General features: G+C 41.7%; 1 pseudogene; it reads left to right on the top strand.

Moving 5' to 3' along the window:
* Positions 1-456: 456 nt before the first annotated feature.
* Positions 457-565, top strand: LOC144756531 (5S ribosomal RNA; annotated as a pseudogene).
* The last annotated feature ends 12,957 nt before the right edge of the window (positions 566-13,522 follow it).

The raw sequence follows: 13,522 nt of genomic DNA, 5'->3' as shown, positions 1-13,522 counted from the left end.
AAAGCATTGCTAACGCAATGGCTATAGCGAGACCTAAAAAAGGACACTTGCAGCCAGAGCTTCATGGTAAAGAACTTTCCTCCCCAGAGTTCCCAAGGGAGCAGAAGAGCGGGTGAGCATCAGCTGCTGAGCGGCAGTACCTGCAGCCCCTGCCACATAGACAACTGGCCCAAGTAGATTGCCTTAGAGCTTTGTACAAAGCAAGAAAAGGCGCTTGGTAAAAACACCATGCTGCTGGTTTGCTGCTATTAATGTTGGCCCCTAAATAAGGAAGGTCCCATCCTGGGCATAATTGAAAAATAAGCAAGTGTAACACAAAGCTGTGGTTGGCATTCTGTAGGAAGCTTGCAAAGGAGGGCAGTTGGTGAAGGTAAGTATACAAATGTGGTTGAAGGTAGCCTGCTCCAGACACGTGGATAGTGTAAGCACAAGAGGCCTGAAATGAGATCCTCCGATGCCTTTGAACATACCACGCTGAATGCGCCCGATCTTGGAAGCTAAGCAGTGTCGGGCCTGGGTTATACTTGGATGGGAGACCACCTGGGAATACCAGGTGCTGTAGGCATTTTGCCTCTCGCTGAAACCAGCTGGTGCTCGTTCACTGCACAATCACATAGAACCTTCCACGCTAATGTCACTTTTTAATTTTTTATTTATTCTACTCTTGCATTTTTTGTTTCTTAAAAAAGAAAACGCCATCAAGTTCACAGTACGCTGGGCCGATTACTTTCCACTTGAAAATTGAAAATTGGGCTGTACTTTACACTGGGTCTTTTTACTAGTGTCATTACACGGTCTGCTTTATAAGTATAGTATAAGCACTATTTTCTTTAATGATCTTCCCCTATTCCACCCACAACAGTGCAGCATACCGTATGCTTTTAGTAATGTATTTATTTAAATTAAAGCTCAGTCCACTTTAACTATAGCGGTTGTGCTTATTTAATTTACAGTACGGTTCGCGTTCACTTTAACACCTTTGCCGCAGTGGACATTCCGCCGCGGTGCTGAAAAAAATGACACGTGCGCAGTTTGGACGGCTGGTGGCACACGCCCACTGTGACGTCAGACGGGCAGGGGCCGTCCAACGCATTGAAGGGATTAAGGCCGCGCTTATTAAATTATTTATCTTACAGCGCGGGCTGCTTTCACATTAGCGGCTTCACTTATTTATTTATATAAATAACAGTGCGGACCGCTTTCAGTTTAGCGGCCGCACTACGGAACCTTTCTAAAAATATATATTTTTATTCACTTTGGGTGAAAGTGCACCATACGCGCTTTCACTTTAATGTTGGTTGCGCCCCTTTCTTTAGATTATGCTCACTGTAACATTAATACAGCGTCTAGAGAAAGGGGCGTGGCCACCGTTAAAGTGGTTTCTCATTTGCGAGAGTTTGAGCTATTGACATTAAAAATAGCAATGGCTTTAATACATGTGTTGCGTTTAAAAACACATAAATAAAAGGCTTTGTCATTTACAACGCCAATAGTTTAAACGCTGGTAAATGCAAGACCTATTGCATTGAAAATGCTTGTTACATGAGGGCATGATGGTGGACAGAGCCCAAGAGCGGGGGATGTTTGTATTCAGAGAACGATTAAAGATGCTGGTGATCAAAGGACCCCACAGATCAATTCTGCATGTTATGAGGTTGATTGGGACTCTGTCAAGCCCTGTGGCTTTCCGACCCGAACTCTGACGTATTGCCAACTTTGCTTCTGATACAAATGTGGTATATGGTGGTGAAATGTGAGACACAGATCCTAATTTGTTACGGTACCGAAGGGGGATTTCCGGAGCATTACTAATCCTAATTTTTTAGCTGCATCCCAAACGAGCTTGCTGTTAATCTTTCCCTGCTCCGGCAAGCTCTCGAAATTCCCAATCTCTATTTTGTAAAACCTCCTTCCTAGATTTAAGGATGAATTTATAAGCCAGATGAGCGCCCCGAACCTCTGTTCATAATCATTGGGGTGATGCTAATTCAGATCTCATTCTGGGTGTAGAACGTAACAGGTGGCCAGGGTTGGACAGACCTTTAGAGCAATCAGGCCGTGTCTGACGGGTCGGTCTGACAGGTAAGTGCGTGGTAGTCTGTGGGCCTATTTTCTTGTCTGCTGGGCTGGTTTTTACTGTTGATTTCCCTGATATTAAAACAAACATTGCGTGCAGCAACCTCAAATACATACAGTCTTCCATACCTTACAAAACACTTATACAGTGTGCCTTTGCAAGGACAAAACTGCCCCAATTTGTGAATATGGGACACTTTTTTAGCTATCTAATTGACTAATGAAGACCACCTTTATTTTGGCGTCTTGCCTTATTTTCTGGCCCAGGGCGATCTTGCATGTGACAATTCTACAGATGGTTAGTGGATGACTGCAATGACTGTCTCCTGGCTATATTAGGACTCTATTTGACTTTGATACAATGAATGATAAGATTATCAATACTATGTTGAGAGATCTCCAGGCTTTTAGGGCTGGTTGTGGGTATTTTGCTCGGAGTCTGGTCAGTCAGTGGTTAATAAGCTATAACTGGGTTGCTGCTACTGTTGTTTATCACGGGTGTGCTGGGGTTAAAGTTATTACTGCAGTTCAGCTGGATAACCAAGTTACTGCCTGTGCACATCTGACTCTGAAGTGTGCCAGGACGAACGGTCAAGTGTTACCCCATGAGGTGGTGGTTTGGAACTCAGCTGCTGCATGACCCAGTAATCATACACAATAATCTCAATAAGAAAATATGTCTATTTGTAATTCCACATTTTCACCCTTTGGAAATGCCTTTGGCACCCACAGAGGATCTCCTAAAGTGAATACCAAACTGAAGAGGGCATCTCCTGAAATCTGCCTACTGTCCAGTGGTGGTGCATTTGCAATCTTCCCAGCTGAGCTGAGCAGCAAGGCTATACTGATGACCTACGCTAAGTCCCAGCAGTGGCTGGGACAGCAACACAGAATGTGCTGGCCTTGATCAGATGTCACTCTAGGCTGGTGATGTAGAGCTTCTTTCAAAGTCCAAATGAATAGAATGAATGGTTCTGGTGAGTCAATACTTTTCAAGGTCAAGGGAGCCTTGGTGGAATGCTTAGGACCAGTAAAGGGCTTTCTGTGTCCATAATCCATACTTCTGTACCAACTCCTGCTGCACGGGTCTTCCAGAGCTTTCCTTCAAAAGGTGGATGGAGGAAATAACTGCTGGTTAAAAGACAGTGGCTGCATGAGGGAGATTAGGCCTGAGTGAGATTGCTCCATATCCAGGCAGGCAGCAATGCAGGATTAAGGAGGATACTACGGGGCTGCGTATGAGAGTGACAGACCAGGCATCTGAAGCAGGCATTAAGGATCTATGATAAATCTAGTAGCTTTGTCAGTCAGCTTCTTATTTCAGCAGAGCAAAGTCCTGGCAGAAGCTGAACGTGGATTTGTTAGACCTCTGCCAGACGATTACAGTGCTCTGCAAGTGTATAAGACATGAAGGATATAACACACTCAAAGGCCAGTGGAGGCCGGCACAGGCACAGGTAAGAGCGGTGTGGGGGGGGGGGTTTAGTCGACAGACACCGGGATAGGTAAAATTAAATAAAAAAATGAATAAAACATCTTTCCTTGCCCTCGCAGCATTGGCAACACGAGGAGCTCAAGGTAAGTGGTTTTAGTTATTTTTTTTATTAATTTTACCTACCTCTGTCGTCTGTAGACTTCCCGTAGCCCCACCTTACCGCTCTTACCTGTGCCGGCCGCCACTGACAAAGGCAACATGGAGGCAGCCCTTCATTCTGGACTGCAGTCACCATGTCCTCTGGAACACAGCATTTGTGCACCGTGCCATGTGGCACATGGAAACAGCATGCGCTACTCATGGGTAACGTACTCTTGGGGAGAAGCGAAGCACGCCAGACATGGGAGTCTGAATGGAGTTTACACAGATAGCTTTGTTACACTTTCTCCCAGCTGTATAGATCCAAATACACCTGTACCTCACTAGAGCCTTCACCTTTAGTCTCCCATTAGCCTGATATGAAGGCAGCAGCTTCCCTTTACTACTGGTGGAGTATACTTTGGCTGTAAACCACAGTAGTAGAGGCGTGTTATGGTATGTGCTCTGCTGCTGGAGCTTCAGGAACATATGGAGTACCCACAGTGGTCTCACAAATGTTTATGTATAATTGAATGGAACATGGCAGGATAAACCAGTCTTTGATTGGTTTGCTTCAATTTTAGACATTTGCCCATGAATGAGAATTGAGCCGAATAAGCCATGTAATTTCCATGTCACACAAAACTGCTACATTGGCTGCTGCATTGTTCAAATAATACATGGAGAGCCAGATACTGAGTAATTATATTTATTTGCAGGTGTATATAGTGCACACTCGACCTTAAGGTATTGGGGCACTTTACATAAGCACCAGTTACATTACATAGGGTCACATTCATTTTGATGTACAAGGGGATGAAGTGATTTGCCGAGAATCAAAGGATGTTGAGCGGACACTGCTGAAACTCGAACCTGGTTTAAGAGTTTAAAAGTCAGCAGGTCTGGCCTGTAAGGCCACACATCCTCCCCCCATGCACTATTATGCAAATAATACTCAAGCATACCTCATAATTACCACCATATATGATATTACACATCTAAAATAAGCATGTGGCGCATTAAACCCTGGATGATTTGGCATTTTTTAAACTTAATCCAACTAATGTAATATTTCTTCCTTTACCTCGGAAGTCTTGTATTCTGTAAGTGAAGTTGTATCTTAATGGAATAACTGGGGTGGGAGAGGGCGTCATTCACTACAAAACCTCGTGGATTCACCATTGACAATAAACTGTCTATATCTAAGCATATAGTGAAATTATTGTCTAATTATCAACTTTTCCTTCAGTGCCTAAAATCTTTTGTGGCCAGAGAGCATTTCTGAGTCCTGATTTTGTCCAGGGTGGACAAAGATAATTCTAATTCGCCAAATCATCTTGCAGAGAAACGCAATGACTGTGATGTGTCTCTCAGCACCAGGAGAAAGACATCTGCTGATAGCTTCTACAGATTATCGTGCACCTAACACACTACATCAATACTTTTCAGGCTTTTCAACAAGGTTTTAGAATGCGCTGCCATTGAGGCCAAGGTTCCTAACACCAGGACTTTGAATTTAATTCGGGTATCTACAGGGAGCCGATGAGAGCTTCACGAGCAGGCTTTGCATGACCCAGCGCTCTGAGGTTAAGGCACAGTCTGGCTGCTGGATCCTGGAATGCTTTTTGTGGGGAGAATAGAGTGGATGACGTTATAGTAGTTGAAGCAGGCCTGAACAAGGGCTCTAATCATATCGATCCTCTATTAAGTTTGAAGGAGTGTAGCTATTCACAATCTTGGTCATAGAATTGACTTGGTGTCAAGGGCGAGGCCAATGTCTCAATGTACTTAAATGTGTATTGTGGGAACTTTTTCAAGAGACCCAAGGCAGGCAGGGGTTACTGAGCTCAGATAGTTTCAAAAGTTATTAAACAAAAGGTTCCAGAAGTGGATCTGCACAGAGCCTTCGAAAAGGTTAACTTCTACCTTTTCAGTTACTGATTGACTTATTCAGGTGTTCAATTTCTAATATTAAGTTGCAAGTTCGCCCGTACTTTATGAATAGTTGTTAAAATGACAAGATAACAAAATATTACTGCCATAGACCGTAGAGCATAATTGAAACAACTCTGTCGCATAATTGAGTCCTTCACACTTGCATGATTCCAGGGGCTCCTTGGTGTGGTGAGGTAAAGAGGAGCGAGGTATAAAGAAGAACAATTGATCAATGACTGGATTCGATCGACTTTTCCCTTTCTGATGGGAGCCTCCCGGGGTTGACATATGTCCCTTGCACCCTCTTCTGTGCAATGTTCATGCACCTGACTTCAGGCTCAATGACTTCGTGGATCTGTGAGATGACCTGACTGAGCACACTTTACTGGCAGTAACACCACAAGTGGTTGGACTCTCAGGGTCCCCTCATCACATACGCACGAGTCCCTATCATTTAGGATTGAGGCACGGAATATTCTTCTCTAAACAAACATGTTTTTTCCCATGTTTTCTCAATTCATCCTTTCCAAATTAATCCTGACTTCTGATATTTTTACGTTTCCATGTGTATTTGTATTTTTATTTTGTGAAGCACAAAACAACTGGAATGAAGCAGCTTCAAGGCCCTCAATGACTAAATATAACAATGACATTAATAATAAAAAAGAGTGAGAAGAGTTTTACTGTCTTGAGAAATATTGTATGATTTTTTTTAATTGACAATAAATTAATTATTTTGTTAAATTAATTATTTTTGTTGGTAGAGTGTTACACAAGGTCATATTTATTTTGGTGCACAGGTACATTAAGTGATTTGCCCAGAATCTCAGGATGTTGAGCAGACGCTGAGACTTGAATCGTCAAGCTGAATACCAATACACTCCCTACTCTTTTATCTCACTCTTGCGGTTTCCTGCTTTCCCACCATCTTTCCAGTTTGTGTGTATTTCCCTCTCTTGCCCTCGATAATTATCTGATGTGAAAAAATAAGTGCCGGTACCCAAAATGAAGTGCTGGTGGCTCCCTCCGGCAACCACTGTCTCAAATTAAGCACTGAATAAACCATAGCCAGGAAAACAGTAGGAAAAACACCCAAGACACGTAGTTACAATGGGAACTGGGTGTGGTAACTCCAGCTCCAGGCAATTCCACATTTCTGAGAGTTGCCCTCAGGGCTGGACTAGGAACCAAAACCGGCCTAGGCTAAGTGCTTGACCGGCCCCCCGCCCCCTCGCCCACTCGTCCCCTCGCCCGGGGGGTTGTGGGTGCCTCCGAGCTCTTTGCCAGGGCCGGTTTTCGGCCGATTTTGTTACAGGGCCGATTTTGCAGCAAGCTGCAAAATCGGCCCTGTAACAAAAACGGCCCTCCACCCGTGCGGCGCACCGGGGGATTGCCTGGTGCCCGCTATGGCCAGTCCGGCCCTGGTTGCCCTCAGAAAACAACTTGGAATACAGAGTTATGCCCGAATGCCATGATTACGATACCTAGAGAACAGCATATCGGTATTCCCACCCCCTTCCAATGAAGGCCTTAATGTTACTGCTTTTCGAAGTTTCTCAACCCAAGATTCTTGTATCCCAAGGTAATTTACTAGTGAAAGATACATCCCTTTTTCATATTATCACATGATCTCACATCCATCCTCACCCTACGTCCTCGGTTTCTCCTGCAAGCTGCATACTATGCATGCAACTTGGACCTTAGCTTCGGGGGTAGGGTGTATGGAGGAAGACACCCCCCGAATAATTTCTTATCGGGTCAGGGCTTGACAGTGTTCAGGGTCGGACTGGGACAGAAAATAGGCTGTACACTAATACAAAAGTGGCCACTATTAGTGAATTAAATAGCTGAAAATATCTGCCAGTGTTTGCAAATCGGGGCAGTTTTGAACTTATAAAGACATGCTGTATAAGTCTTTTGCAAAGTTTGGGAGACTGCATAGACTTGAACTTGCTGCAGTCAATGTTTATTTTAATATAGGGGAAATGAACAGTAAAAATAGATCCAGCAGACCGTGAAGCCACAAACAGCCAAAGAAATGGCCCCCACAATGACCTGTATAACCAAAAAGATTCTATCAAAAAAGTGAATAGGTGATGGTTTTTATAATTTTTAATTTTTAACTATTTCAGAAGTGGTACTAGGCTCTCTCTTAAGCATGGAAAGATGGGAGCACAATGTGCTTGTTAAAATACCCCTCACACACTAAAAAACCGTTAGTGTCATGCTTCATCATAGGGGTCTTCCCGCCCCTATAACGGGACGGACTACGCGGGAGCACTTAAATTGTGACAGAGGCTATGTGTGGGTGCATGGGTATCAGTGAAAGTGTAGGGACCTAACACTAGTGAGTGTGAAAAAAGTGAAAAAAGATTAAAAATTCCCTGGCTTAGTAGAAAAAAATAATTTTATTAACTTCTCTAGCTGGGAACGTTAAGAAGGGGTTGTGTGGTAGAGCATTAGCTGCTACCTAGTCACTGACTAGGTAGCAGCTAATGCTCTACCACACAACCCAAAAAAATAAATAAAATATATAATAAAATATTATTTTTTTCTACTAAGCCAGGGAATTTTTAATCTTTTTTCACTTTTTTCACACTCACTAGTGTTAGGTCCCTACACTTTCACTGATACCCATGCACCCACACATAGCCTTTGTCACAATTTAAGTGCTCCCGCGTAGTCCGTCTGGTCGTAGCACGCCCCGTCCCGTTATAGGGGCGGGAAGACCCCTATGATGAAGCATGACACTAACGGTTTTTTAGTGTGTGAGGGGTATTTTAACAAGCACATTGTGCTCCCATCTTTCCATGCTTAAGAGAGAGCCTAGTACCACTGCTGAAATAGTTAAAAATAAAAAATTATAAAAACCATCACCTATTCACTTTTTTGATAGAATCTTTTTGGTTATACAAGTCCTGCTCTGGAGGGTGATTCTGTCAGTACCTCTACGCTTCTCTTTTTGGTTTGGCCCCACACTGACCTGCCAGACCAGCCCAATGGGCAAAGCTGATTGCCCTTTAGCTTAACAAGGATATGCATGCATTCTTTAGCAAAATCAGGTTTAAAAAATTCTTTCAGCGTAGACATTGAGAAGATCAAGAAGAGACAAATAGTTTGGGGTGTAAACCCAGGTCAACATTTACACCTACTTTAGATATGTTGGGTCTGGAGGTAGGTGTTTTCGAGGAAGCAGTATTGAGAGATTTAGAAACAAATACAAAATGTATACTCCCAGTCCATCCTAATCTATCAGAAGGAGAAAGAATTTCATTCAAGAGACTACAAGAGAATAAAAAGATGACAATGAAACCCTGAGATAAGGGTGGAGGAATAGTTTTGATGGATACAGACCACTATGTACATTAAATCAACAAAATGCTAGCCGTACTTGTTTATCATAGGTAGATGAACACGGAAGTACTTGTGAAATTGAAGAAAAATTAAGTGAGGTCACCTCTATGGCCATTATAAAAGGGTTGAATATGTAAGAAAGAATTTTAATATCTCAACAAAAGTGACCCAGTCCCTAAGACACATACAAGTTAAAAAGGTCCTCCTCTGAGTCCCTTTATCTCGACTATTATTGCCATGATGGAACCACTCTTCAAGTATATTGATACTTTTCTGTGTCCCCTGATGAAAAAGCTTTAAGTTTTACATTAAAGATATAGTGGATTTGGTAAGAAAAATTGGAAATTCACCTTTCTATATGGATCACAAGATACAAGTAATATTATATATTGAGGCACATTATACGAATATACCGCAGAAGAAGGAAAATTAGATTATTGGTGAAGTACTGGCTAGGACACCTGGAGAACGACCAAATGAATTTAGTATGGAATGTTTGGCGATTGTACTTTACAATAACTTTTTAAGTTCAAGGGCAGTTGTTTCAACAAATCAAAGATACAAGTATGGGAGCATCTTGTACCCCAAGTATAGCAAATATTTTTATGGGAGTGTTTGAAGAGACACATATCTACAATGAGGTTGCGCCATTATACGAGAACATGAAGAATTGGGTCCATTTTACAGACATCTATTTCATTCGGAGTGGTGAGGAAAAAGTACTTAATGAATTTCTTCTATGGCTTAATTCTAGTAATTCAATCTTGAAATTAACAACACACAGAGGTAGAGCGAAGGTGGTGTTTTTTTACATCTGGAATGTAGACACAAGTGGTTATCAGGAGGTGGGTCTTTTTAGAAAACTTATGGCACAGAGCAGGCTCTTGCATTTTCTAGCCTTCATCCTAACTGTCAAAAGGACTCATTGCATTTGAACAGTTCCTTAGAATTAGAAGGAACTTCTCAAAAATGTAGGACTATATAAGAAATGGAAAAGAGCTAAAAAAGATATTGTATGAAAGAGGTAATCCTAAGCATTTAGTGAAGAGTGCTTTTAAGAGAGCTAAATATTCCTAACCAGAAGCCCATCTTTGTAATAAAGAAAAGAAGAAAGGGGAGCGATTGGTATGTGTCACAAATCACTCCAACATAAATAACAGGACCAGAAAGATCTTTTATTCCAATTGGAAGATCCTCAATATCAATAAGTAGAACCCTCAAATTGAGAAGCCTTCATATGCATACAGAAGGAATGACAATTTAAGAGACAGATTAGTACAACTTGGATGAAACAGTAAATAGAATGGACACAAATATCCTCAACAGGTGGTATCCCAGTAAAAGGGAACCACAGCTGTGGGAATTGTCCTGCCTGTGAGGCGGTGATTGTGATGGAAAAAGGGAAACATAATGAATGTAAAATATATCTTAAGGAGATGATAAAGAGTAAAAACCATAATCTCATGTATGTAAGTCTATGCCCCTGTGGCCTTGGATATGTAAGAGAAACTAGGAGAAAACTGAGAATTTAATTTGGAGACCACAAATCGGTGAGAGGGACGAAGAAAATACAGGCATCTTTAGTGGAGCATTATATCTAAGAAGGACAAACTGAGTTAGATCTAAAATGGCTGATCCTTGAGAAGTTGACACAACGTCAGATGAAATCAGAAATTGTCTTACGCAAAGAATAGGAATCGTTTTGGATGTTCTGCCTTAAGGCTAATGCGTTGGGGCTCAATGATGAAATTATCTGGAGGCGAATTTAGTCCATAGGTCCATTTTTATGATTTTTTGGTAGTTTGTTTACTTCCTCAGGTACCATTTGTTGACATTATGTCCAATGTAATCATCTTTGTTATGGACTACTGTTATAGCATATGATGCATCGTTCTATTTATTGAAACCACTCTTTAGTGTCTCATAAATGTAGGTAGGCACACACTAAATGAAGATAGTGGTAGTAGTTGGAAGGGAGAATGTAGTGTATAGCCTGTAGTAAAATGCAGGCAACGAGAATAAAGGTATGTAGGTTAAAATTTAAGGTTTCTGAGTTTTTTCCGAATTCTTGTTCTATGGTGAATAATTGTATGAATTCATGCATGGAGATATCAGTAGAGTGTGTAGGTAAAGAAAGATGATAGATATACATTACCCATGGATATAATCAGCAATCCAGCTACGTTTTAGATCTCATTTGAGTTACTGCAGATTATGTCATTTAATTGTATGTGTGACTACACTATGTATTATTTTATGACCTGGTAGGAGGTCGCTCTGGACTTCAAAGGATGGAGTAATGGTTAATTTCACAAGTGGGTAGTAGACTAGACCAAGAGGCGACTCTCTTGTATTTTGTTGTCATAGCGCTGTAAATATATAATACGGAGGTTGAAGCAATACAATATAGGGATTGATTGAGGCAGGTAGGTAAATGAAGGACGATGGTAGATAAAGATTCATTATGGACTTAGTCGACAACTCAGTTAGGTCTGAGTTGATGAAACTGTATGCCCTCTGTACCTATAAATGGGAGTTTTACTAGATCAAGATGGTGACTACGATTTGGTTGACAATCACATGACTTTATTAAAGTGTGGTTTAAAAGTGGATCACCTGCTTTGAATTGTCTGTCGACAATTTGTATATAATTATATGCCGACACCAAAAGAAGCTACTGTCTTAAACTCAGGAATGGCACAGAGGAAGGTCGATCATCACACTTAGTGTAAAAAAGGTAGGGTTTGGGTAGTAACTAAAGGAGGACAGTCTGGGGCTACTTTGTAGTGGGACTTAAAGTCGGTATTGAGAGATATATATATATATATATATATATATATATGAGTGTTAGGGGAGTGTGCACAGCAACATCTGGGAGTTTTGTTAGGAGATGAGCGCTGCATTATATGCCAAATATATATAAATAGGATGAGGATTTGAAGCGGCTGAATCAAGTAGTTGGAAGACTATGAAGATGTACTTGTGCCTTTTTTTCCATGTAATGTTTAGTCAAATTTAAGGGAATTTGGGATGAGCTAACACCTGAGTTGATATCTGGCATATGAAGAGCAGAGCAAATCTATGAGGAAATGAACCGACCAGATACAGCTGCGGGAGGGCTGTAACTCGAGCAAGTTACCATTTTTGGTGGAGTTAATACTTGTGTTAATAGTATACCTGATCTGTTGAAGAGTAGAGAAAGTATATGGGGATGTTAGTTGTCGTCATGTATCTGTGTAAAGGCAGTTGGTCTAGCAACTTTTCATATTGTATTGTAATATTTTGTCTCAAGTTATAGGACGCTGTAGCATTATCAAAAGAATACCAACTATTGTCATATTGTGGAGCCTTGAAATGTGATACCTCAAAAAAATGTGAGAAAGAGAGAAAGGGCGTTTTTGAACAGAAGTCGCATAATATGGTCCAGCAGTACCTCCTCTCTTTTGTAAAGAGTAATGTTATTGTTATACTTCTAGGGATTTCAGTTATATAGGTTTTTTTGTCGTTTTATTTCTAAGGTATAGTGACTATGTACAATCTCAAGTCATTTACCATAGGAGTTTGAAGAAGACACAGGTATAAATGTACTCAAAGAAGCAAGTAAAAAGAGATTCTACAAAAATACATGTGAGTGTATGATCTGGACATATATGTGTGTTTTTGGTTGGTATAATGGATACACTGTGGGTGATGCATAGAATAGGAATAAGATGACATCTGGGTCTTCTGCTGGTGAAGATTTGGAAACTGGTAATTTTGCAAGGATTTTGCTGAGGAAAAGAACTATGCTTAGGACTAAGGGTGGGCGTAGTTCGCGAAGTAGCGCTACGCGAAGTGCACTTCGCACTACGCGAACTTCAAGTAGCACTACACGAGCTGCGTAGTAGCATGTTCGCACTGTGCAGAATGCGTTTTCAATGATTGCACAGTGCGGACAAGCATCCGGCACTGTGCAAGCATTGAAAACGGCATCTTGCACAGTGCGAGCTGTAGTTTTCTGCTGCTCGAGTAGATTATTACTCGAGCGGCAGCTTTCTCAACGCGAACAGGTAGTTTCTCATTGAGAGCGGTCGCGAGCATGCGCAACCACTCACAATGAGAAACCTGACCTCCTCGCGTTGAGAATCTCGCCGGGATGTCATTTTGCTTGCTCGCGGTCGCGAACATGACGTTCAGGACCGCGAACAAGCAAAAAATGACCGCTGCACTACGCTACGCTGCACTACGCATGTTCGCACTGTGCTACGTGCAGCTCGCGTAGTGCGAAGTTGCGAAAACTTCACAAACTCCGCGAGCGTAGCGTAGTACTTCGCCCAGGGTTACTTAGGACCATAGAACATCAGCATGTAGTTCTGCATACTAACTCAGTATCTATGAGTCCGAATCTGACTAGCTATAGTGCCTCACTTGCCCTCCTAACCTTTCCAGAGAAACAAGTGAGTTGGCACCCCAGAACACAACACTCTTGATCCTCTCAGGGATCGCTTTAACAGGACACACACTTTTGCTCTCTCACTCGTATTTGTCCACAATATAATAAACAAGAGACACAAAGGAAGTTTAGAATATTAATTCAACCTATTG

This window comes from Lissotriton helveticus, chromosome 5_1, assembly GCF_964261635.1.
Source record: "Lissotriton helveticus chromosome 5_1, aLisHel1.1, whole genome shotgun sequence".
Taxonomy (NCBI): domain Eukaryota; kingdom Metazoa; phylum Chordata; class Amphibia; order Caudata; family Salamandridae; genus Lissotriton; species Lissotriton helveticus.
Note: the sequence above shows the minus strand (reverse complement) of the source record. Positions and strands in the feature narration are given on the sequence as shown.